Here is a 20,913-nt window from a genome sequence, read left to right as displayed (position 1 = left end):
CCAAAACTTCAGAAGTCTGTCCTTCTTTTGGTGTCTTCTTTTGAAAAACTTTCGCGCATCCGCGCGAGCTTCTCGAATTCAACTTTTCCCCAAATATTCCTAATTCTGTTCGTGCTCGTTATCGCCGCACTCGACGAACATTCTTCGCGTAGGTCCCGGCTCGTTACCATAAAACCAAAAGACGAAAAATAAAACGCGTTCGCGAGTAATTAGTATTCCAGCGATCACGAAGTTAAGACGTAATTCGATAAATTGAACTTCTTAATTCAATCCTGCGAAGTTTCCAACGGGACAGCTTCCTTACTCCTTTGTGTAATTGTCACTTAATGGATCCGTGACCACGTTACCAGAGTGTAGGTGCCACCAAACTTACACACGAACCACAAATACATCGTATTTTTGCATGAAATTAATATTATTCGCGTTTTATACACAGCTGTAGAAGATGTAATCGATCGACGTACAACACATTGAAAAGTTTGATTAACTATACTCGTAAGAACTACCCTTGCAACGTTTTCCTGTTTAATACATCAAATATTTTTCTTTGCTATATATTTGCTAGTCGATGCTTCGCAAACATCGCATCGCGAGTCGAGTAACTGGTTCGTCGTCGCGTTCTTCGTTGCGTATCGATGTGTATTTTAAACATCTGAAGCGCGATTACATCCAAACACAAACACAGACAAGCATCTCGTTGCATTTAGTTTCAAATTAACAGCGTTAACTGCGAAACTTTCGGAGAGACCCCATCGATGCTCCTCGAATATCGAATCACGAGTTGGCTGACAAAACTACTCGCTCAGAAATGGGTTTTCGATCAAACAACGACTAGGTTGTAAAGATGGAACGTTGAGCGTTCCATAAAATTCGACACAGCTCGATGTTTCGCACGCGACCGGCCAGATGACCCGTATATTTCGCGAGCTGACATCGGCAAAAGTTTCACTAAAAATTCCGGATTCGCGTCGAGTTGCCACGGAATTCACTGCGACCAACTTTCGACCATCATTTCTCAGAGGATGCCGAGCACCTTGCATGTTCGATTCTCGTTCAGGATATTATTGATGAAACACGGATTTCATCGCGTATAAATGGTCCAGTCACGTACCTGTCGAAAGAGGATATTCGTCTTAGAACTTAATCCTTTCGTTGCTCCGAACGTCTTGCTAAATCTTACTAGCACGTATCCATCGAAATTGGATTTTTCTCGATGGTCCATGACTTTGGAAACTTAGACTCGCATAACTTTTGGAAGGGAGAAGATTACGAAAAGTTCGGATCTTCTGTTATCGAATGAACGTTTTTACGTCGAATTCGAGCAACGGAATCGTCGCCACAATTGTTTAACTTTATTCAACACGAAGGATCTTGGTGAATTACACACATAGGTATTGTAGTTGTATCTTTATATATATTCATGCAGCTCTGATTTTACATGGGGAGCAAACGATGCATCGGAACGCCTTTTGCCACAGGCGGTTCAACGAGAATAAGAAAAGGAACACTTTTAAAAATGAATAAAGGAAACACCATTACCATATTTGAGCGTAGCTTTCCATGTAAATTGATAAAGTGGAGATTGGTATAGTTGCTAACGAGCTTCCTAGATTAAAATTTAAAAAAAGTAAATTTTCAAAGACTCTAAGAAGCATTTTACATAAGTCTCGATACAAGTTGTCGGCGTTTCGTTTTATTCGCGATTTCTTTGAAAGCACCATTTAACAGGTCGTTCCATTCGACGGCCGTGCAAGCTCTCAGCTATCTATCTTGCCGCATTGTTAAATTGGCCGTGCAATTTGCGTGACTGTGCCTTCACTCGAGTAACGTAACCTTTGAAAGGGTCGATACTTGCCGCAACAGAGTCGAAGTTCCTGTTAATGGACCGCCGTAAGTCATACGATAATGAACATTAGTTCCCGTATTTTGCCAAGAACGAATAGCTCGTTTTCGTTTCAATTAACTCTGCTAAATAGAATTAACTGCCAATTACGTTATTATCCAGTTTCGTCGAAGCGTATATTCAGAGTTTTATATCAATAGTTACCTTTTTCACGTTTCTTGTTACCTAAATATCATACTGTCGAAACACTACCAGTTGAACTATCTGTTACTCGAACAGAGCATGTTTTTATAACCAGAAAATAAATTTAAAAGTTATTTACTTAATTTTAATGTAGTATTGAGGATCGTTAGGGTACGAAAGCATACTGGGGTTGTCAGGGGTTAAACAGTATAAGGTTCTCCGTGTCGTCGAGTTTTAAAGACTATGAAATTGGATTCCCTTTCAGTTTTGGCGTTTTTTATGTAAAATGTTTGGCGGAAACGACTCTGCGCGAATGCATTATCTCCGATGGGTCCGAGATATACACATTTCCTGGCAATGTTAGACAGCCTCGGTAACTTTCAACTATCTCGGAATGGTATTACCGAGCTCTAAGAACTTTTGCCAGGAGCGTAACTCATGATACATAAGACCAAGCTCTCCCCCTTCTCGTTTCGTAGTTTCTCTTGGACGAAGCTCGCAGGAATGAATAGTGAACAAGCACTCTCGTCCCTTTCCCTTGAAAGATTTAGACTCAAAGGAAAGAAAAACGGTTGGCGGATTCGCTGAAAGAATAGGAGCCGATGATTAAGCGCAGTCTTTCGTATATTTCCGTCGACCGTCTCGTCTTTATTACAAAACGATGGACGAACTTCCCTGAACGAACGCTATCCTTCCCAGGAACGAATTCTTTCCGTCCTCTCTCTGTCTGTAATAGTTCAATCAGCGGGGGAAAATTAAATACAATGTCGTTCGTTATTTGGAAAGACGAAAAGGTCGAATCGGCGGAATATTTTATCAAATTATCAATCGGAGTTCCACCGTTTTGTTTGTCTTTACAATTTCAGCGTGCCTTCCGAGGGCGGACGATAAAAGCTTCCTTTAATATTGGAACGCAGTAAAAGGTTCACAAAGCTCGTCGTTTAGACCTTTCGCGTTCCACTGTCACTCGAAACGGGTTTATATTTCTTATTTGCCGTACACATTTTTCAAATTTGAAGACCACTTCGTTCGACCTCGTTTCACGTTGAACGAGATAAAAGTTTCAAATTTTTCAACTCCGTTTATTCTCTTTCGTGAAACGAAAATGTCAAGATCACATTTCCATGCTTTTTCTTTACGGAACGAGCTTCCCGTCTCTCTCAAAATGTATTAGCGCCGTGCAATCGAAGACGCTATTTACCATTCGACAAAACGAAGGACGCGAGCGTCCTTGTGTATCGACAGGAATCGTTTCTCTCGCGTCTGCGAGTTTGAAATCGAGGTGAGGGCACTTGGAGAGATCGCGTTTGTCACTCTCGGAGAATCTCGCTGGAAATGCCTCCTTCTATCGACCCTTCCGTTCTGCTTTCATCCCCCCACGGCGCTGAGTGACGAGCAAAGAGGGCGAATGAATGGACTAAGTTCGGCAACAAAGGAAAGTCGCGGTTAGCCTCCACTTGCTGCGACGCGTGTTCCCCAATCTTCAGTATTCTTCGTCCTTTATCGTCCTTACGCTTGTGCACTCGATCGTTGACACGTACTTTTCCATCGGTAAGCTAAAAAAAAACCTGCAGAAAGAAAATATTTCTTTACCTTGTTTTACTTCGTCCAACGGCCGTATACACTGTAATGAAACAAGACGATAAAAAAGTTTAATAACACTTAAAGTTAAGGAAGAAATATAAATCTAAGTAGAAATAACGAGTAATGGTCAGACGCGTTAACCAAGCAGTACTTCAAACTCGAGTTTCTTTAATATGATACTTTGTACAAAACAACATTTCTCATTTTCGATTTAATTAAAGTTAAAAAATTAAATAGCACTCGACTCCAACGCCAAGAATTCGCTGAACCCAGTAAGATTAATCGGTCCCAAAATTACCAGAGCATGGTTACTGTTTTGGAGAACTAGACACAGGAAACGGTCGTCGTAGAGTGGCATCCTGGGATTTCGTGACTCCGTGCATTTGCAAAATGAAACAATTTTCGCGGTTGTGTTTTCGTATCCGAGCGTCAGAGTCCGCCGCGTTATTAAAAGGCACCAGAAAATGGCAGGAATGGACGAAGAAGCCGGGAGACTCCGTGTAAATGGCACAACGGCGGCGGGTTCTCCGTCTTCTCGTCGACTTCCGGTCGTGCGTCGGTATCCGTCTGCTCGGTTGATGGGCTTCTGCGGTCTGTACCTAATGGGAGAGTCGATTCTCGGTAACTCAGTGGGGTGACTGAGAAGGATAGAAATGCGTGGAAAATGACAGGAAGGACAAGGGTTCGAAGGGAGGGTGGTACCAGGGGAAAAAGGCAGAAAAGAGGGTAGTTACGTTACAATGACGCCCAAAACGTCGGTTTATCGAAATTTCAGCCGAGATTTGTCGTTCGAATTCTTTGACATAATCATAAAAGTGGTCGATGAGTATGTTATTTGTTGTCTCGTCAAATTTCGTTGCGTAATCTAAACGTGATATTGATATAGTTTTATTTTAAAGTCCTAAATTGAAGGCTTCTAAATTTCACTGAAAATGATTTATTGAAGGATATTTGCACAAGGATCAGAGATAGAACAAATATACCCATGTTTCCATTACATTGGGCAGCTTCTACTTACAACGAACAAGAATATTGCCAGTCCACTGTATCCTCGAGTTTGCATACTTGTCGAAGTCAGAAAACTATGAAGTTCATAAAATTGAAGTACTTCGTGGGTTTAATGGCTCGTGAAGTTGATAGACCATGAAGTTTCAGTACGTTTGAAGTTCGATTGCTTTCGTAGAAACGTTAACGTGATTCTGGCCTTAGCAGACATTACATTTAACAGCGTGCATTCTGATTGCATTCACGAACACGCGTTTGAAAGACTGTATGCGAACGATTTCTAAGGTTCTGAACTGTATTACTCAGACATTGCGATTTTTAAATTTTTATCCGGATAAAAATCTATCCGATACTCGTTAAATAAAAATAAAATTTTCAATTACAGAATGGAATATTTTACAGAGAACGGATAAAAATTTTACTGTTCGAGCTGATAAAGGCAAGGAATAAATTGATATGCGTTGGTTTTATCGATCGTGTAACAAAGTATATAAAACAGTCCTTTCGACGTTAAGTTGTTGTGAGAGCAACGGGATAGCACGATTAAAGTCGTCATCGTCGTTTTGTTCCCTAACACAAGGGTTAATAGATTATTGTAGTATGTTTGCTGGAAATGACGAAGAAGCGCCGGTAGATCCAAACAGAAGAATGCTTTTAGTAATTCGTCGATAGTTCGACGAACAGGACAATCCTTCGCGTATGCACTTTTCCCTGGAATTCCTATCGACTGCAAACTCTCAATTCCATTTACCTCTCTTTCCTATGGACGTACCAGCTTCGTAAACTTCGGGATTGAAGCATTCGCGTCTGGGACAACCATGAGTGGCTGTGAACTTTCCGAGTGCTTATAAGTACTTCCTCATTTTACGTTTCCCTCTTCCTCGAAACGATACTATTTTCATCCCCCGTGAATAATGCTTGATATTTATTTACAGTTCTCTTTTCGGCCACCGTTTGACTTTGTCACGAATCTGGGATGCCAGAACGTTCGATTAATTTCCGTTATTACGTATTCATAGAAGTTATCTTGGAACTCGAGAGTCGGTTCGTCCAGAAGTTCTCCGAAACCCCTTTCGAAGGAAATTATATTTGTTCGCCTTTTCAGCGGCGACGGTTTCGCCGTGGATATTATTGTCTTTTATGCGGAGCACGGTGAACAGCTATATGTACCTTTTCACGTTCCCTATTCGTTCATAAATAACACATCGCGGCCAGAGAAACCCCTACGCATGCTACGGCGGGTGGAAATAAACTTCCCTCGAGACTACCCCAACCGCGATATTTACCGATTTTAGTATCGTGTCGTCGCCCACATTTGGCAAATTTATATTTAAGAACGATAAAACGTAATATAGGGGGACTCTTTGAAATTTCTTTGGCATTGCAAACAATAGTCTCGTATCTGTTGTAAATTGAGGACTTTTCGGACTTTGAGTAATTGACAAATTTTATTATCATTGAACTTTTAGACTAACGTGTTGGCGATATTTATCTTCCTAATTTTAAAGTTAAAAATATATTATTTGTCAAATTCTGTGTGGAGTCAGTGTTCGAACTAAATATCGATTCGATTCACTGAATCAGCTACACTCAATTAATTTTTATTACAGCGTACCATTCAATATCGTCGTATCGCATATTCGATCTCACAGTTCTCATTGATTCGTTTAGAATCTCGGTGTTATAATAGAGTCATCTCCTTGGTTAAATGAGTGGTAAAACTCGATAATTCTTTCGTGCGATCGATGCGAGTCTCGCGTTGCTAATTTCTTTTCCAAACCTGCCACGATTGATCCGCAAACATTATCTTACCCCGTGTTAACATTTGCCGAAACCACCGAGCGACCCTTGTAAATTACACGCGAAAACGCTGATGTGTTTATGATCGAATCTTAGGAGCGAAGAAGTCACTTTACTTTGCAACCATCGCTAATGGTGACTCGAAGACGTTCGATAGAATAGGTTTACCTTTCAAAAAATAAATCAATAATTTTCATTTGAATAGAATGCGAAAAAAAAACAATGCAACAGGGCGAGGTACAACTATAAGCTGTTATAAAAATTTAGCCTCCAATTATTTATTGAATGGAATCGTAAAATTATTTTAACGAACGATGTAGGGATTATTTTCTCTCGTTTTCCTAACGAAGCAAACGTGCTATGCAATACGGCAGCGATGCACAATCTTCTTCGCTATTGAAAAAAGCAAAATGGAATAAAAGATTCATTCGATAGTCTGCTGTGTCTGGCTTGGTGAAGTTGAAGAAGAATGCGAGAATCTTGTATCTCAATGTATACAAATGCACTTGAATCGAGAAGATGCACTTTTACGCTAGTTATAGAATCGCATATGTATTCTTTTATATAGATGGATTTTTTTCATTATTCTGGGTATGCAATAAGTTATGGGCGCCGAGAACCTTACGAGATATTATTAAACTTGCTTAAGATTATGCTGTAGAAACAAATAGCGTAAATCTGCGGGCGACTAGATGATGTTGCAACACGAAAAAACTGCATAGTCTAGAGTTTGTTTAGATTGGAATGTCCTGTAAAAGTGTTCATAGTCTAATACTCGTATCTTTATTAATTGTTTTCATCATTTTCGTCTCGATATTTTTGTACTGTAAATCCAATATAACTTGGTTCAGTTTCTGTTTATTAATGTCAAATCGACTTTCGTCATTATATACTCTATCTTGCGCGAACACGGTCGAAAATGCAACGCGTCGACAACAATCTCGTGGAAACTGTCGCGTCGAAGATCTCGAATCAGTGGTCGAGCGACATTTTCACGCGAGAACGAGCCGTCGAACTTTCGCGCAAGTTTTTCCCTCGAAGAGCGACACAATGCCAGCCGCTCTCGGTCGATTGCGTTCCGTTCCGTGGACGGTCGTCGTTTCGCGTCGCCAGAATCACGTGTAGAGGGCAGGGACATGGAAGAGCTGGTTGAAAGGCGACAGGAAAGAAAACGGTTACGCTCGGAAACCAGAAGACGACGAGGTAAACCGAGCAGAATGACGGTTTTGCATGTAAGTGGGTTACCGACTCGTCTCGCCAGGCTTGCGGAAGAATTTTGAAATTGTTCGAGTCGCCTGCGCCATCTAAAACGATGGACGAGCCTCGATAGATATATCCCGGAAGCGCCGGAATCTGAAAAGGAACGGAGATTTCGTGAATTCGGAGGCGGGAAATAAATCTCTGCGGAGACCTGTATTCTGTTTTCCGTGCAGAGATATTTTTCGATGAAACTTGAGCCTCTGCTGACGGACAGTTCGGAGCGTGAATATTACACAAGAGGAACGGTTTTATTTCATGTATACTTTTTACATTAATTTAACGAAGTTTTATACGGGACGCGTTTCGCAAAAATCAGAACCACAACATCTAGATTCGATTGGAGACGAAAGTTAACGAAACGCAATTTTTCTCGGGTACGATATTAAGCAAAAACGATACATATAACTTTACGACCTGTTGAACAAGTCTTTTTAATCTCCATAATCGTAAAAAAAAATTATATTACTTAAAGGGAACATCTGCGAAGCACCGACCCTCACAGTTTCCCAGAAACTTTGCTTGTTCGTAGAACGGTCGAAAATAAGGAATACTTTTTTTTAATGGCGGCACTCAAGTTTAAAGGGTGAAACTACCCTCCAAAGTTCTAGAGCTTAACGTTATCTTGAAAACTATTGGACGCACAAAAAAGTTTTTTTAACATATTCTTTGTGGTATTTCGAGGAATATAATTATAAATATAAAAGTTGTAATTGCAGACCGAAATATTTTGCAACACATAGAGATTGAACCGTTGTACCTTAGTGTTATCGGTTATCTGTCATTCGAATAAAAGTTTGCCCATTTCTGACTCGTATAATTTCCTTTCGCGGGATAGTAGTCGAGGCCGCGAAGATTTAAAGGGTAGATCGAGGGTAAGAATGTCTTTTCAGCTCCAGCGTTTCGCGGCGTTGTATTCAAGACGCGAGTATAACGACTGTTCGCGACAAAACTTGGGTTCTGTTTGTCAGCTTGAATAGAACAGCGACCAAAAGGGCGGAGGGACTTCCTTGCTTTCTCGGTGTCGGATTACTCGACTGTGAAACTCAAGCAGGGAATCGAGGAAGAATCATTGACCTCCTGTCAGCTACTAGTCGCGGATAGGGATGATGGATTATTGCCATTAGTTTCGCAAATCATGCCGAAGAAGCCAGATGGCGATTGCGATAGCCTGTCATGTTATGGCTCCGACCTCTTTCCCGCGCGTCAATTCTTTCCTCTAATATTCGACAACACGCGTAGGCGAAACTCGAATAACTCATTGACACTAACAATCTAATGATAGGAAGGCAGAAATCGTGGTACGAATTTGCTATTCATTTTCTTTTTTTATGTAGATGACGCTCAAGAAAACCTCAGAAAGTAGATTGACATTCGACGATTGAAATTTCGAAGAATTTATTTCTCAAAACCGGAATGGGTACTCCCATGCCACTTTTAGAAATTGTTCGAAGTGTTTTACTGTACATCCACAAAAAAAGAAAATATGAATAAAAAAGGTTGGACCACAATTTGCGGTTTCTCTTGGGAGCAATTTCCACGTAGTCCCTGTGGCCCGTGGAGTGCACATACTTTTGAACCAAACTTGCTGTTCCGAGACAGTCGTTATAGCAACCGAAAGCTTAGGTTTCTACGTGACGCGACCGGAATACCAAGCAACGTCGATGCTCCGTTCAACACTCGGTTCCAGGAAATTAACGGAATTACCGCAACCTAACTCGATTGCTTCTCGGAGAATTCTCCACTAGCCAAAGATGAAAACCCAGAAATGACTTGGAGACACGAACATCGATTTCCCTCGTAGCTTATTTTACTAGCGATAATATGTACGTCAGCCTTCGTACTTGTGCGTGCAAAATTTACATGTACAGAGCAAACATGTGTGTAATAAGCTCGTGTCTCTATATCTGATTGTTAGATTAGTTAAGCAACCTTCCTTCGACCTGTATTATCTGGGTCATCTTCACCCATTTAACACTTCTTTAAACTTCTTTTGAATTGTTTCGTCGTTTCTTGTATCAACTGTTTAATTCCATAGATCCAAAGCCCTGGCTCTAGATAAAGCTACAATATTAACGATTTGGTATCCTACTTGGAAAACGTAGCCTTTCTCGCTCGCGTAACACTCGAGACAATCAAATGGGAACGTGCCAAGACAAACGCACGCACGAAATTCAATTCTCGGGACCATCCTGTCGGCTTTTAAGTGCTTGTAGCGTTATGCTAGTAAAATTCGGCCCTTTTAACCGACATCTCTTGTCTTCAAAAACATCCCATCCCTCTGCGTCGAAATGAATTCAGTCACGAAATTATAGCACACGTCGGAAGAGGAAGAATTTTCTACTAGATTCCGGAGACGAAGAATGCTCATCCGACGCTATAGTTTTTTCCTTCCTAAAACTTCGGATTAGAAATTTAGAAGGAAATTTTTGCTGAGAAGATATCCAAAGTAAAAGTCTCGATATTTAATATTAAGAATTCTTTTTGTAAGTTGGCTCTTTTTTTAAACGTTTCGTACGAATCTATCTATGGAATTTGCAGTATATCGAGAGATCTTGATTTTCCATATGTGATAGAATTTTAATAAAATTTAATTGAACCGTTATTTATACTTTCGCGAATAAATTCTATCGTATTTACTTTTAATCTCAAGACCATAGGAATCAATTTTGATGTTTGTTTTCAATCATTTTTATAACTATTACTAAGTTAATATGTACTCAATCAATTCGTTTCGAAATACTCTGTTTTTCAATGAAAATGAGAAAACGGATTTCCTATAATGGAATACACTTCTATTCTTTAATTCCAAAAGCAATATTCAGTCGTAATATTTTATCACAAACGAGGTATACGAATAGACCTTATTTCATTGAAGTTTATTTAAGAAGTAGAGCTCTTGAATACTTACAAAGAAGTATTACACAACATTTCCGTAGAGAAAAAAATTTCAAATCATTCTGGAAAAATTATTTTCAATTACAGGAGTCAATTACAATCATTTTTGGTGAATAGATATACCCCCGAAATCCTAACCATTTTCGAGAAAAAATTCCTTACCGAAGATATACTGTGTGGCGTGATATGTTTCTCCGGAGCCCCATAAAAATGGGCGAAAAAAATACATTGGATGTAAGGTTTATCCGTATACCTCGTCTGTGATTTTACATTTCATCGACTGAGCGAGACAGAATAGTAATCCACTTGTGTGTTAATTTAGGTCAACGGTTTATTCAAGTAATTGTACGTGTCTCGATAAAATGCAATAACTATTCGAGCTTATCGCGAGACTCTTTTTTACTCGAAGCTAAATTCTTTCCTTTTTTTTATCGTGATAGTACCTTTCGAGATATCACCGTGGCGTACAGCACCAGATGGCTAAATATGTTTGCCAAGGTTATCAACGCCTGTAATTCACTTGGGCTTGACGTGTTATTCAACCTGACCCTGCCTCCACCTTTCCTTTGAACTACGTCGAGGTGACTCGACGGATTTCTGATGCTACCCCTTTGACGAACTCCGCCACACGACCAAATCCGAAAATGTACAAAGTTCCCTAATATGTTTGTCGAGCTCAGAATACTAATTAGAGAAGGAACGTTAACTAATTCCCTGGGAAAAGATTATGGCTACATAAAAACGCGCGTGTGGTTCTGTTTGCGATGCACCGCTGTTCTTGCGACGAATGTTAATTAGAAAGTCGTGAAAGATAGTTGCGACGAAAAAATAAAGTACAAAACTTCGTACATTTTCAGGCTAAAATACGTGCAACACGAATTGTCTGTTTTATCCTTCTTTAAAATTTCTCTCTCGACCAATTATTCGCGGTTTGTATTTATAAACAAATTGAAAAGTAGGGCTTACGTTCAACAATGTTGTCCGAATAGATTCTTAGTATTCCAGACGATAATTTTCGACATTAATTGTGCATGCGTAATGTTTTAGGGAGAATTCAGAGACAAGAAATTTCTTTGGTAAACAAATGGCCTCCAATAGAGAGAAAATTAGGGTTCTTTACCTCGTTCCAATCTTTTAAAATATGCGCGGCGTTATCCACAAATCCTGTCGTAAAGTTCCTCCGCAGCGTGCAGGATTTCTTTAATGTGCCCTCCAACGCAGAAAATATTTATCTACGAAATATGTTTGTAGACTTTAATATTTAATGCGAACGTCGGAAACACGTTCGGAACGATTTCGACGCCGTTAGTTCATGGATCGTGCTGTATCTTCGCCACGGAAATTTTTTCTACCATTATCTTTGTCTTCGGAATTTTATAGTTCGCCGTTTACCTTCCACGCTGGAAGCTACTGTGTAAATAAAATAGTTGGTAATATTTTAATAATTCCGAAGAGCTGAATTTTCAAGATACCGAATAATCGTTTGATAAATTTTGTTTGGCTAGTTTTTAATAACGTTTGCGATACGATTAATCCTGTATTAAACGTTAAAGAGAGGCTTTGAGTTTTATAATGTCAGGCATTTTTAGTGGACTCTCATAAAAAAAAAGTAAAATATATCTATAAAAAATTTGCTTGCATCATACTTTTACGATTTACAGTCTTTAGCGGTCATTCGAATTTGCATTCAATGTAGTCTCGTCCCGGGGGTGCCTTTAGAACGTCATTCCTGACTCCGTACGAATCTTTCCCTCCCGAAAACGACCTGACTCGACCATTCCACTTCAGTGTCTCGTGCATGTAGAATTCTAAAGTGCAGCTCGGAGAGCCGCGACGTTACGGAATCGATTGTGTCAAGGATTCGACTTGCGAGCCCTTGGCGAACACGAATTCGCTTCACGTGGCTCGAAAGAAAAAAGTCTGGAGAATCGGGATTTTCTCGAGGAACTTGAATCTTTCATTTATTTACTTACCGTCTTTATTGCACAAAATTTTTAATATCATATAGTTGACTTACTAATTGCCCGATCACTCGAAATTATTTAATAAATAATACTCGAGTGAATATCCCTACGTACTCATTTCAAGACGTCCACCCCTCGTGGGTTATTCAACTTTGGAAAACACTGTGTCGAACGAAAGCTTGGAGACTACCATGCGAGATCGAGGAAACATTTACCATTGTCCAAAGTCAATTCCCTGGACCATTAGGTAACTTCTCGAGGAGCGGTGCATTGAACGCGCTCAGCTTATCGGCGCGTTAACGACGATAATAACGGACCAGCCTGTACATGCGATACATCGTTAGCTGGATCGATTTATCTCGAAAGCGACGCGGTAAATACCAATGCCTAGTTAATCCTGTGTCAGATAAGAGCGTTATGTGGGATTCGTAAAGGATTACGAGTCGAGGATCCGTGAAATCGGAGATGAAAAGTTTGATAATGTTTGTGGGCTCGTCGGGGTCGCCCAGGAGATAGAAACGGAAATGGAGTCGGAACCGGACTTTGATCAACAACCACGAACGTACATGGGTTTATAATATTATGCCTGCCTCAAACTACTTTCCCGCGACGACGTAAAATGGTGTTTATACCGTTTGTATCGTGACTTACGATCCATCCTGTATGCAATCCGAAGTTATCGAAAGAAATCGATTGCCACGGTCGGCTCGTCGGAAGAATTCTCGCTGCGTAGCAAGAAGAAGAAAGAGCGCTTGCGTAACCGAACGGTCAAAAGCTCTTGGTCAGTTCTAAGCAAAGCCGCATTGTTCTACGAAGCACGGTTACGACAACACGGCGTTTATAGGGTTATGCTTCATCCTGTTTAACTTCCGTCCGTTCGTTTCCGTGCTGCTGCACGCCGTTGAGGGGAACATCCACCACGAAAAACATTGCGAATGGGCGTCGGAGAGCAGACGACGCCAGCGACAGAGACAGAGTTCCACGGTTCGTCGTGGAAGTTCCGTTCCCAACCCCCTTCGTCCATCATGACAAAAGGGGTGATGGAGCAACGGCGGGGACGTAATGAGAGCCATACACGAGAGCCATAATGCGATTACCCTCGAGGGCTTCAGCCAACTACCCCTGAACTTGTCGGATTTCCAGCTATTGCTCTGTTCCAGCTAAATATCCACTGCGATTGGCCCTGCGGAAAGTCGACGACTGAAGGACTGGATTCTTTCTTCGATTCCCTTTCAACGTAATTCGGCAACGGACACTTTTATTTCTGTACGCGCGACCGCCCTCGTTTTCCAACTATTTTCCACCGGACGGAGCTGGTCGAATTTGTCGATCGTTGTCCGTTATTTCGCAGGGGACGTTTCCTTAACGATCCACTTCAATTTGTCTTTTATTATCGAATATGATAAGCCTTGCGGCGAATATATGCAGTAACGGTGCAACAAAGAATATAGACGATATATGGAGCGATAATAATTTGCTTTGCATGCACTGCGAACATTTTAAACAACCAGATATAATATTACAACTGATATATTGAAGTAATTGTTGACTGTGTTTATTTACCACGATATCTCTCTATGGGGTTTATAGGATGATATAATACTATTATCTCTAACGTTATTTGCTCGTTATTTTCGTTTATTTATTAGACTAAGATGCAACAATGCTACATACTATTTGAAGTTAGGTTTTAAACAGCATTATAGTTGACGTCTCCTTTCGTAAATAATTTGCGTGCATACGTGCGTAATGAAGATGTTGAATAAGTAATTAAATACAATTTTGATAGTCATTCTAATTTGTCTTCCTGCGGGTTTTATCGGTAGCCTTAGAGCAAGTAAAAGCGGTACGATACAGAGACCTGTAAATGCGGTTAGAGTGGAAGTTAGTTATTTATTGACGAGGGCCTAATTGGATTTCTATTTAACTGTTGCGGTCGGAAGAATCGATAGAAGCGTTAGAGGAATGTTCGCTCAGAATTACAACAATGGTGAAACTATTCGTCAATTAATTCAACTGGCTCTGTTATACATTTGCGGGGCTTAATGAAAATTCCATCAGCTATCTAGCTATGGTAACGACACGATCCAAGCAAGATTTTTATTTCGATAGAATGTGTAACAGAATGTACATATATTTCATAACAGTTTCGATCGGTATGTAAATTGTGAGCCTATTATTTCGTAATTAAGGCGCAGTTTTAGTTTATTGACGTTCTTCTGTCATCGAACGATCATTTCTCTGGACACTAAATTTCTTCCCACTTCTCCGAAATAGAATACTGATTAAACGATCAACCGTGTCCAAGGCAAAGTTTGCTCAGTCAACCTTTCCGACAAGAGTCCTCCATCAAAACCTGGACGAAATGTAAATCATTCTTGTATCAATTATACTCTTATGAATATATACGTTTCACTGATACCTATCCTCGGAACATTAAGCTTAGCTTATCAAAAGTAAACATTTCAATTTAATTAATTTGCTTATCGATTACTTTAGACTTATAATAATAAAGTAACATGACACGTTTGTTGAAAACGCTACACTTCTGCTGTTTCGTTCTATATCGAGTACAGAACTCATTAGTCAGGTTATTACAGAGGATTCTATTTTATACGCGTCTCTTAGTTGTAAGTGAGCTAAGCATATACATACGCTATCAATCATGCCTCCTCAACATTCTCATCCGTCGGTGAAAGAGCAGGAGTGCAAAGTATCCGGTTCGTTGTACGAGATCTGGTGAAACGACAATAAAGACATAGCTGGTATCGCGACGTGTCGCAGTTTGACGCTCGATCAGTGTCCTTCCTCTCTGGATTCGTTTGAAAAGACTGGGTGGGAAACGGTAAATATCTACCGGAAGATGTATCGCGTGCACTGGATAAGATTGGATCTTTGCCAGTCGCGGATCGAGAGCGTTGACCCTCTCGCGTATCTCTGACCGGGGTTGGGTTATGGTTTCAGGAGGCTGTGGCCCCCTTTCTGCTCCTCCGCATTATCCGCCCCCTTCGGGTTTTCTCGACTTGTCGCGCTAATACACTGTCCGCCACTCGTAAATTACAATTATCGCGTGGCTCTCGTTGGGAGACTTTCCTATGTTGGAACCCTGCCTGATAATTAATTTCGATAGAACAGACCGCCGCACAGCGAAGGTTGATCGCGATTCGGAGAATAAAGGATCCGGATCCTTCTTAACGGGCGATTTATGTTTGCGGGGACGGGGATCCTTCTGGTACCTTTGCCAAGGGCAGTCACACGGATTGGGGTTACGATTAGGCTTTTTAAAAACTTCAAATTCTAATTCGAAGTCGAAAGAGTTTAATTAAAAATGATTTGTTCCTTGTAGTTAACCTTCTATCAGAAAAAATTATTAAAGAGACAACGCTGCCCCTTTTTAAGTTGATCCAACGTTATAGAGAATTTACTTGAATTTATCGTAAATTCTTCAGGATTGTACAAATTCGATTTCATCGACATAGTCTTCGGTTATGAGATTTTTGAAGTTACGAGTTCTGGAGTTCCCAAGAAATTCAATAAGGAAAACTTCCCTGTTCTTGAGAAGACACATCGTATGTGCGAAGATGTAATACGGAGGGAAGTAACAGAAATTGTCGAGAAGAATTATTATTACCTATTCGAAGATACGATTGAAATTAGCATTCAAACAGGATCAGAGTATTTTTAGTAAATTAATGAATTACATTTCGAACTAAGACTTCAAAGGTTTTTCCATAAGATTTCGTTGTCTTGAACTTCGTTATCTTGTTCGTGAGCCATGATCACTTTGTATTCCAAAGACAAAATACGGTGTCTCGTCAATCTTCTTCCCGAACCTTGTGCAATTTCTTTTCGCTGTTCGAGTACCTTTGAAAAGCTTTCTTGACAAGAAATTCTCTTCTCACTTTCTTGGAGTGTTTTATTCCACGCCATGCTGCTTTTACAATCAACAACCGCCGTATAGCTTCCGCAATCAACACTCCTCACGGACACTGTTCGTGGAAATTCGTAGATGCTACGGCAAGAAATAGAAATATTCCGAAAGTATTGCACGTTTTCCCATTTTGACGCTGTACATCTCAATTAATTATAGAGAAGATAAATTTGCAATCGTTTCTTAAAATTTTCTAATGACTTACTTAACTCGATAGAATTAAATTGTCGACGCGAGCTTTTTTCTCATCATTATCTTCAAACCGATAAACCATTAACTCGTGCTCTTTAACTCTGTTAAAATTCCAGTAGCCGTGGTCTCGGTCATTTGGCGGCTGGTTCACCGCGAAACACCAGAATTTCGAAATTTTCGACTCGAACGCGCCCTTGTGCAACCCCCTGCTCTAGAATTACATTTAATGGATGGGACAAGGGAAACCAGCAACACTGCGGGACACGTTTATCGCTGAACGCGACAAAACGTCACGGAGCAGTGCTTCTTGTTGTTTAAACGGGCGTAGCTTGTGATATTAATTCTACAGGAACGTCAGAATCGTTTCGTTGTCGGGAGACTGAGCAAGGCGTCCGAGATAATCGCAATGTCGGATAAACACGTCCCAACGCGTGATCTTTAGTACTCGGCCGTTGACTGTTCACTCAGCGTAGATAATAGATAAGAGGCTCTTCTTTTTTTTTTTTTGAGCTTCATTTTATCGCTAAAATATGAAATCAACGGGAGGTGCTCGAGGAAGTACTCAGTTTGGTGGTTTTTTATCAGGACATGCGTATATGCAAGAATAGAAGAATATTTCCACGCGAACAAATACGTCGAAAACGTGGGATACAATTTTTTCATACGAGGCTTTGTTTTCGAGGAAATCAACTTTGAAAACTCATCAGGCACGCGTACCGTAGAGTACAACTTGGACGCAAGTAGAAATAGCAAGCTATCAGCAGACGAGCAAACCTTCAAATTCAATTATCTCGTAAAACGAAGCATTATTCAAACAAATTTTATTTTATCTTGTTTAAAGAATAAATTTCTTCCTTACATTTTGCGTCCGTTCTAGTCGCTATTTGTATTCTTAATACGAGAGAATAATTGTCGATAGAAAAACAAATTTGAATTGCCAATTGGTGGAGTTTCGATTCTCCCACGTTTCCCGTGTTACCATGAGATAATACGAGAATTTATCGATGGAAGATCGTCGGAGTTAACTAAACATTTAACCGTAATTTGGTTAAACTTGGGTCTGTTCTCGATCGCTCGTCCGAATCCACGTTCGCGAATTGAATAACATTCGCGCATTCGTCGAGCAACACTTCGTACATCGGGGGCGTTTGTCTTCGCGCGTAGGGACGGTCACGTTAATTTGGAACTTGGTGCTCGTTGCATTATTCAAGACTGTTCCCGTCGTGGTAGTTCGCTGGTGCATCGACCTGACTGTGCCAGTTTGCAGGTGCATCGCGTATAATGTTCTCGGAGCACCCTCTAATAATCAGAGCTCCATCTCGACCCTTTTGATCGATCCGGACGCCTTGCTTGACTCCCGAAGACGCGGTCAGACTGCGGATACGTCTATGGGTAATATTTATTAACCTTCATGAAAGTCTGATTCGTGTCTGATTGCTGCCACGATCGTGGGAGGGATATTGAAAAATGTTAATTTCTACCTGGTTGCAGTTCGGACCTATACTGATTTATTAAAGCGTGGAATGAATGCTAATATCTGCGCAGGGTGTTCCGCAGGTTTCAAGTACAGAAATTCTTTTACCTTGATAATTTTAATATAGTACAATATATTTGAAGCTCGTATTTACATATTTAAACGGTGAAGAAAATATTTTTATTGTTTTATTCTTGCAATCCGTCAAAGGGGAAAAATTAAAAGTTACTATTAAATCGAATTAACGACATGTAAGTGGAAACGTCATATTCCAAAAATTTTAGAGTCTTTTATATCGTTAGACTAATGCTATTCGTTTTCTTTCACGAATATCGCTCGGCTCGTCATTATCTCCCTTTGGAAGCGACCGTCGATGGATGGAGGAATCGATTACGGCTACCTTATGAATAGGTGGTGGTCTCCATAAATGAATTACGACAACGGGCCGTTACTGCAAATACCGTAACGGAAACGTCGATGGCCGGCCATTAATTCAAACGCTCCATTGCCTTTTTCTATGAAATTGACTTCTTCCTCTGCCTCCAATTTATCGTTCGACGCGGAATGAAAAGTGAAATCGTTCTTTTAACTTCACACCTTTCTCTCGAATTCCTACCTCGAACTGGAACTCGTATAATTCTCTTGCTTCTAGTGGATGTAAACACCGTGTAGAATTTTAGCGATAGAAAGATGATGAACTTGGGAAGCGCCTCGTTCAAATTTAAAGGGCATAGTTAAACATTGGAACATCGTTGTGTTTGTAGTTAATATTTGGTAGCGTACAGAAACGAACTAATCTCAGAAGCGGGCACCGTGCCAAAGAATGCTGGGAGACCCTGTCGTGAATCATCAAATTCTGTTGATAACAAACCGATATCTCGTGATAATAATTCTTCGAGACGACTCGGTTCTTCGTTCGTTCGAATTCGATGGTCTAGAGCGCGAAACATTATTTCCATAGTTGTGTCGCGCGTTCTTACGCAATTCTGGTCGAAATGTCGACGCGCTTAGATGCACGACGACGCGCAACAGACTGAAACTTACGAAAGCCTGATTTTGTATTCATAGAAAGCACCGTGAGTATTCGTTGAAACCCGACGCAGCTTGCGAATCCGGAACAACGTGTCTCGCCGCGGCGTATCGGATAACTCGCTCGACGGGCAAACGAGAACGGACCGCGATCGAGCGCAGAAGATATATTTCCCCGGTTATTGGATCTCTATTGGATTGTCTGGCGAATACCGGGACCGTTTCTATCTTAATGTTATCACCGGAACATCCCGTGGAATCCCTGGGAATCAGTTTTCTTATCCCGCCGGGAACAACTGGATCAAGTCGAAACTTTCGGGGTGGTATATACTAGTCGCGACGCGATTTAATTCTCACGACGAATCAAGACGAGTAAATGGAAACCCGCCATACAGAATCCCTTCTGTGCTGTTCGATGATATCGCTAGCCAATCGATGGATCATTGAAGGCTCTTCTACAGATATTAGGTAGTCCAAAATACATAACTATTTACCATGGGAAAATTGTAACAAATGAGCAGAAACTCCATAACGGTGTTAACCTCCTTAAATTTAGAAGTCATTAATTTAGGAGATATATTAATTTCAATTTTGCAATGTACACATTATTTTTAATATAATGGTATTTGCATCAAACAGTAATCTTCATTAGTTGTTGTCATATTTATATATGAATTTTCATTTAAAAAGTACAAAGAAACTTACAGGCCATCCTAGTTATCCGATATTAAATGCAAAATTGCGGCCATAGGGAACCTTGAAAATCGGTCGCCGCGAACTGTGATAATAATTGAATCGAAACGAGTGTGATTAATCGATCGATCGCTTCATCCGTCGTGGCATTATAGTTTCACGACCTTAAATTTTCGCGTTTAACGTTCACGGCATCGTGAGCCAGGTTTTAACCTCTGGTCAACGGTCATTGATCGCTGTTGGCACGTTTGGACGGCTCGTGTCAGCCGTTGATTCTGTATGGCTTTGTTTCACCGTGGTGAGATATTCGCGGAACTTTTTCCCTGTAACATTGACTGACAACCGCGACGGAAACGCTCGTGCGTTTTTACAGTCAACTTCGATCTATTTTTCAATATTTCGACGGAACTTTTACATTCGACTAAACGTTCACACCTCTCCGCTCGTGCGAACACCTCTGTTCGATCTCTTTTTTTTTATTATTATTATTTTACTCGGTACAATGTTTCTATCACGAGATATTTTTATTTGCATTCGAAATTTCAAAATTAAAATTCAAAATTTTATTTACAACATAAATTTAATTAACGAAATAAACGGCGAACGTTTTAAATATGAGCGTTCGTTATTTTTTTTTTCTTTGAGAAAATGAATTTTTAATTTTCGAAAACCTCTTGTAAAATTTTGGAACGCAGTAACCTTGCGGAAATAATTTATATTTTGGTATAGAAATTTACGATTTCCGGACAGAGTGGTTCATGCAAACGTAATGTGATCAAATATAATGATCGACTACTAACTACTTCGCCGATGGAGCAGAAGGTCGACCGTTTGCTTAACGAGCGTCGGTTGACGAATTTCGGGCTTAAACAGGCTCGTTTCTGCTCGTGATAGAGTTTCTGCCACGTTCCGTCTGTGGCACAGCGACGCCGTGCATTAACGACGTTAATTTCGAGACGGATACGCAAACTGTTACTGGTAACGTTTTGGGTTCTCGATAGTCGCGCAGGAAATCTTCGTACGGAGTTGGAATTAGCAAACAGAAAACTTTAATGCTCGC

The 20,913-nt window shown here is 40.4% G+C and overlaps 1 protein-coding gene across 4 annotated transcripts in view; it reads left to right on the top strand.

Annotated features, from left to right (window-relative positions):
• Positions 1-20,913, top strand: part of LOC143345550 (glutamate receptor ionotropic, kainate 2) — a 131,517-nt gene that overhangs the window by 9,466 nt on the left and 101,138 nt on the right. The window lies entirely within an intron of this gene.

This window comes from Colletes latitarsis, chromosome 9, assembly GCF_051014445.1.
Source record: "Colletes latitarsis isolate SP2378_abdomen chromosome 9, iyColLati1, whole genome shotgun sequence".
Taxonomy (NCBI): Eukaryota; Metazoa; Arthropoda; class Insecta; order Hymenoptera; family Colletidae; genus Colletes; species Colletes latitarsis.
Note: the sequence above shows the minus strand (reverse complement) of the source record. Positions and strands in the feature narration are given on the sequence as shown.